Source organism: Protomyctophum parallelum (assembly GCF_964188405.1).
Source record: "Protomyctophum parallelum genome assembly, chromosome: 3".
In the NCBI taxonomy this organism is placed as follows: Eukaryota; Metazoa; Chordata; class Actinopteri; order Myctophiformes; family Myctophidae; genus Protomyctophum; species Protomyctophum parallelum.
This window is the reverse complement of record NC_139698.1, coordinates 16,388,467-16,394,578: the sequence shown is the minus strand read 5'-3', so window position 1 is coordinate 16,394,578 and position 6,112 is coordinate 16,388,467.

The following is a 6,112-nucleotide window of genomic DNA, read 5'->3' as shown; positions in this document are numbered from 1 at the left end:
ATTGAAGTAGTGCTGTGTCGTTGACAGATTGTTTCATGTCATGGCAGCAGGCCTGCAGGGATCTCATCCTTTTAGGAGTAAGGTCACTATATTGGCCTTTGGCCGTTGTCAATGTTTTGAGGGCACGCAGGTCAAATGGCAGGGCAGCGAGCCATCCAATAAAACAATTAATTTAAGTCCCCGGAAACAATGAATTAAAGCAGCACAATGTAACCTTTTTTTAACACCAGCATATTATGTCACAAGTAAAAATGTTAAGCAATAAACTTCCATAAATGCATAGACTCAGGATTGTCACAGAGGGGCTTGACTACTATAGACAAACCGCGCATGAGTTTGGATGGAAACTATAGCATTCTTGCTAAATGCGGTGTATATTCACGGCATTGTATGTGTGGTGTTCATTAATGTCATGCGCTCTGTCTCCCCCAAATAAACGTAGGAATACATGAATAAATAAATCCTGGCTCCAGTGTCGCACAGGTAGAAACGTCAAACACGCAAGAGAAGATCTGCTAAATGCTACCATTTAGGGAATAGTTTCACCTGGGGACGTCCCGCCTTGCGTCATTCACTCTGTTGTGTTCTGCGTATATAGGCTTGAGTTGCCAGACTGTTGCCTCTCGCAACTTCCAAATGCTTCCATCATACAGTCTGGAGCAACGGAAGTTCTATCATGAGTAAAATATACAGTAAATGCTTGCATCATAGTGTAGCGGCCAGCTATGGCTGCAGCCAATAGGACCGTCTTGGGGGCGGGACTTACTGGGGAGTGATTGACGGGGGCTTTTGGGTACACTGTGTGTATAGTTTGGTTGAGAGAGCAAACCAGTCTAGGAGGAACACAGACAAATGCTGTTGTTATACTGATGATTATTGAAGGAATAAAGAGAGATCTTTATCATTGGAACTACGTCTCTGCCTCCGGTTCCTGGGATCGTTACAATACAGTCTGGAGCAACGGAAGTTCCATCATGAGTAAAATATAAATGCTTCCACATACAGTCTGGAGCAACGGAAGTTCTCTATCATGAGTAAAATATAAATGCTTCCAAGTTCCATATACAGTCTGGAGCAACGGAAGTTCTATCATGAGTAAAATATAAATGCTTCCATCATACAGTCTGGAGCAACGGAAGTCCCATCATGAGTAAAATATAAATGCTTCCATCATACAGCAACGGAAGCTCTGGTTATGAGTAGAATATAAAGCGGAAATGGAGCCTCTTCCCCACTTCCATTTCTTCCATATTATATAGCTTGCTACTTAGCAGAAAAAAAATAAGCTCCAAAGATATTTGTCTCCACCAGGCCAAAGGCATGGGGAGAGAGTATGTTTTGCACTCCGTCCGTCCGTGTGTGTGTGTGTGTGTGTGTCTGTCCGTCCGTCCGTCCGGTTGGCATCTACCGTTAACCCGGTAGATGCCAAATTTTGCACACACACTCCCACGATGCACCTCTGCCCCAAAATTTCAAGAACGGCCTGTTATAGCACCACCAGGAGGCCGCTTTGTGCAAAACAAGTTTTTGGACAGTACAACTACATATTTTGTCCAAACATCACGCAAATTGGTACACAGTCTCTCTAGAGCCATTCAACAAAACCGGTCTTTCAGATTTCTCAGACTCCATCCTGATTGGCTAAGATTGGCTTCCAAAGTTCGCAGGAGTGCTCAGTTTCAAACAAAATGCTGCAAATCATGAACACATCATGTGATTTCCATGAAATTGTGCACGCACATTCCCACTAGGCGCTTTGTACCTGCTTAGTACGCTTTGTACCCGTTTTGTACAAATCGCCACAACTACTCAACGCAGCGTCCGATTGTGGTGGAACTGTGCATGTGCATATTCCAACTAGGCTTTGGAAGAAATGCCACTTGACAGTTTTCAAATCAGCCTCATGGTGGTGCTACAACAGGCCAAGCCGTGTCACACACACACACACACACACACACACACACGTTTATATTGCTCCTAAACATTTTGCCAAACATCACACACACACACACACACACACTCCTATCCTCCTGGTGGAGACCTGTACCCAGAAGTTCTAGTTTAAAACATATTTTCGTGAACGGAAATGGCAGCTCCATTTGGGGAGGTGTAGTTCCAGACTCTATATATCATTAGGAGATTGTGGAATAGTTGTCTGGCTATACGCAAGACTATGTGTTGCGGGATGTCTGGGCACGGCGGCGGGAAATAGCCGACTACAAGCTCACAACACTGCGTTGCGCTAGCTGTGATGCGATGCGTTGTGAGCTTATAGATCTGCAGTCAAAGCGTGGTCCTCAGAGTTACTACAGGGGTGCTGCCAAGTCTTTGTGTGATAGGAACTTGTTTGTGTGATAGCAACTTGTTTGTGTGATATAGGAACTTGTTTGTGTGATAGGAACTTGTTTGTGTGTGATAGGAACTTGTTTGTGTGATAGGAACTTGATTGTGTGATAGGAACTTGCCGAAAATAGCAGATGTGTAATATGCATGTTGCAGGCCAATGTGTCGATCGCCTATTTTCAGCAAAGAGTTTGATGTAGAAGGAAAAAGGTCAAATGTCTGAAATGAACAAAGAAACATTGATTTACACAAAGCCATCTTACGAAGCCACCTTTGAAAACGAAGAATAGGTGTTCAACAAAATGTCTTCTAAATCGTGACAGTTTTCTGAAAAACCTATGTTTCTATGTCAGTGGTTCTCAAACTATTTAATGTCAAAGATTTATATGTAATTGGCACGCTGACCCGCATCTCAAAATATGTTGTTCCAGAGACCCCCTCCCCCAGAAGCAAAGATTTGACTTAAAAATGTTCGCTCTGAAAGAATATATAGCCTATCTATTTTTCAAAAATAGCAGATCTACAAGCTCGTAGCGAGGCTAAAGTATAACATAATGCTTGAAACACCAAAAAGGGTTCCCGTCCAGAATTAAATGGGTTACTCTGCAACACAATTGCATACAATGTAGTAGTGGCTGGGGGGTCCCTGCTTCATGTCCCTCTCTCTCTCTCTCTCTCTCTCTCTCTCTCTCTCTCTCTCTGCGAATAGGGGTTCTTGGCCTGAAATAATAATACATACAAACTAACTCACAACACTAACACCCCGGGCCTGCTCTACAGTGACAGAAGACGCTGTGTGAAGAACCAAGACCCGAAGCACACGAAATAATCAAATGGGTCCTCGGAGACTATAGCATGTTAAGGTTGACACTTAAACCACCCAAACCTGCCAACAGAAAGAGCATGCAGGGAGGGGATAGTCACGCAACTGCCGACAGAATTGCACACATGACAGAACCCGAGACAAGCAGCCAGCCCATAATAGCTTCCACAACATACAGAACCCGTGACAAGCAGCCAGCCTATAGAGCATGGCAGTACCCGCCCCCTTTCATGACGACGCCAGGCCCAGGAAATAATTCCCAATGCATTTTCCCCCATAGATATTTCAAAAAGTATTTATTTAAAGACCTTTTAAGCGTCGTACGAAGCCAACTCGAGTCGTGCCAAATCATGACAACAAACACAATATTTTGGACCAAACAAATAATTACAAAGAAGAAAAACAACAAAAGAAAGTGTTGTAACGTGCCGTTTTCTTCTTCTTTTCAATTTTTTTGTTTGGCCCGAAAAAGTGTGTTCAGTTGGCTTTGTACGAGGCTTAAAAGGTCTTTAAATAAATACTTTTTGAAAAGTCTATGAGGAAAATTAACGGAGGAATCATTTCCTGGGCCCTGGTAGGGGGCGGGACTGCGACGCTCTAGAGCTTCCACATCAGAACAAACAGCCAGCCTGTTGAAGCCATTTGTAGACTTGCTTTATAATTTATGATTATTATTTTTTTCTATGAATTATGCCTGAGATATGATGCCTGAGAAATGATATTATGAAATGTTGAGTTATTTTGCTTGCTATTGCTGTTATTATTTATACGATGATCTTCTGATGGTTATGGTAATGTGAGGACGTTGGACGTCGACTAACGGGTGTCACTCTGATGAGGCAGGGGACTGCAGGTGATCCAGAAACCAGAGCGGCAGGGACAAACCTTTCAACCACATAGCATAGCACATTGTATACCAACGGAATAGGCTTTCTATACGAATTATTTTGTTTTGTTTAATCAAAAGTATATCCAATAAATGACCCGAACCTATACAGAATGCATGTGCGTTGTTATTCCGAAGCCGCTCTAGCCGAAGCCTATAGGGCCTTTCAAACGTGAAGCGATATACTGTAACGCGCCTATAGTTTATTTTCAATGAGACCTGCGTTTCTGCGCGGGGCATGCAGTCGCGGTGCGACAACGCAAGTGTATTTACGTGAGCGCGGTCCCGTTTCGTGCACACGCCCGCCGCGACTCACCAGACCTGGATTCTGTTTAGCTTCTTTTTTTTCTTTTTTTTTACGCTTGCTTTGCTGTGCCCCTCTTGAGCAGACCTGTAGCAGACCTGTCGTTGATCCAGGCAACAACGTGTGCGTTCCTCGCTTTCCATTTGAAAGGCCCTTATACTGTAGTTCTCAAATCTCACAATGGTGCGTTGCGTGTTTGTGAGCTTGTAGATCTGCTATTTTCAAATTGCCACAGTAAAGAGATAGATGGATAGATAGATCGTGATAGATAGGTAGGTATTGGCTAATACTACTCAAAATCTACAAAGTAGGCCTAACTAGTAGGCCTAGTTAGTTACTAACCCAGACATTTTATTTCCTAGGTAACTAGTAACTATAACATTTCGGAATAATTTGTTTCAATTTATTAATAGTGTGGTAAAAAGTACAATAATTGCCAGATAGACGGAGGTTCTTAGCTTACGTACAATTCTTGATGACTATTTTTTATGTATTTTTTACACATTGTTCTTGCTTACTATAGCCAGTGATTGAATCGTTTGGGATTAACCCATTTTGGCCTGACGTCGAAATTAAAATCCTGACACTTTTCTGAAATCCCTATGTTTCTATATCAGTGGTGCTCAATATTTCATGTCAAGGACCCCAAAAATGTTATGTAACTGGCCCCTGCCCGCATCTCAAAATATGTTGTTCCAGGAACCCCCCAGAAGCAAAGATTTGAGTTAAAAAACATTTTCAAGATTTTTCAAAAAATGAAATTTGTATTTGTAAATAGAGGTGTAGACTAGAGGTGTATAGAAGTAAGAGTGAAACACTGCAGTAAAACTGAAGAAAAATAAAATAATAATAAAAGCACTAAAAGGAGAGAGAAGGCCCATAACACTTCTCCAGTTGGAAGGACTGATGGACTGTTATGGTTATAGTGTTGTTTTCGTCGACTAAAACTAAGACGAAAATGTGTTCGTCGACTACCTTTTATCACTGACGAAAACTAAATGGAAACTAAATGAAAACTATAAGGCAAGCTATGGTGGCTAAAACTAAGACTAAATGTATTGACAATTTCGTCAACAGTTAAAAACTATGACTCAAATGTCGTTTCAACAAGTAAAAAAAACATTACGACGGCATCAAGGCCCGCCAAAATACATTTTGTTCGACGTACGAAATCCACTGTAGATTTAGACGACTGAAAATCTTATAGGATATTTAGTTGACTAAAACTAGACTAACACTAAAACATTCCGGGGTGACTAAAATGTGACTGACTGAAACTAAATGAAAACCATTCAAGAGACTATACGACTAACACTAAAAATCTAAATTTGCTGCCAAAAACAACATGTTGTTTCCGTGACTGACGGCAGAAGGTCCTAGTGTAACCGTACAGTACAGCACATCGCCTGTGCTTGCTGCGCGTGATTGATGACGGCAGAAGGTCCTAGTGTAACCGTACAGCACATCATCGGTGCTGCATGCCGTGTTATTGCCGACCTCGCATGACGTGCAACACAAACTCCCCTGGAGGGACGTAAAGATCGACAGCGCCATATATCTGCAGAGAAAGCTCTGTACGCACACACACACACACACACACACACACACACACACACACACACACACACACACACACACACACACACACACACACACACACAGACAGTACACATGCGTCCATTAGATGTATCATCACATGCCCCGTATTTTGGCGTCTTGGGTTCACAAATCAGGAGTACAATATAATATATAAAGA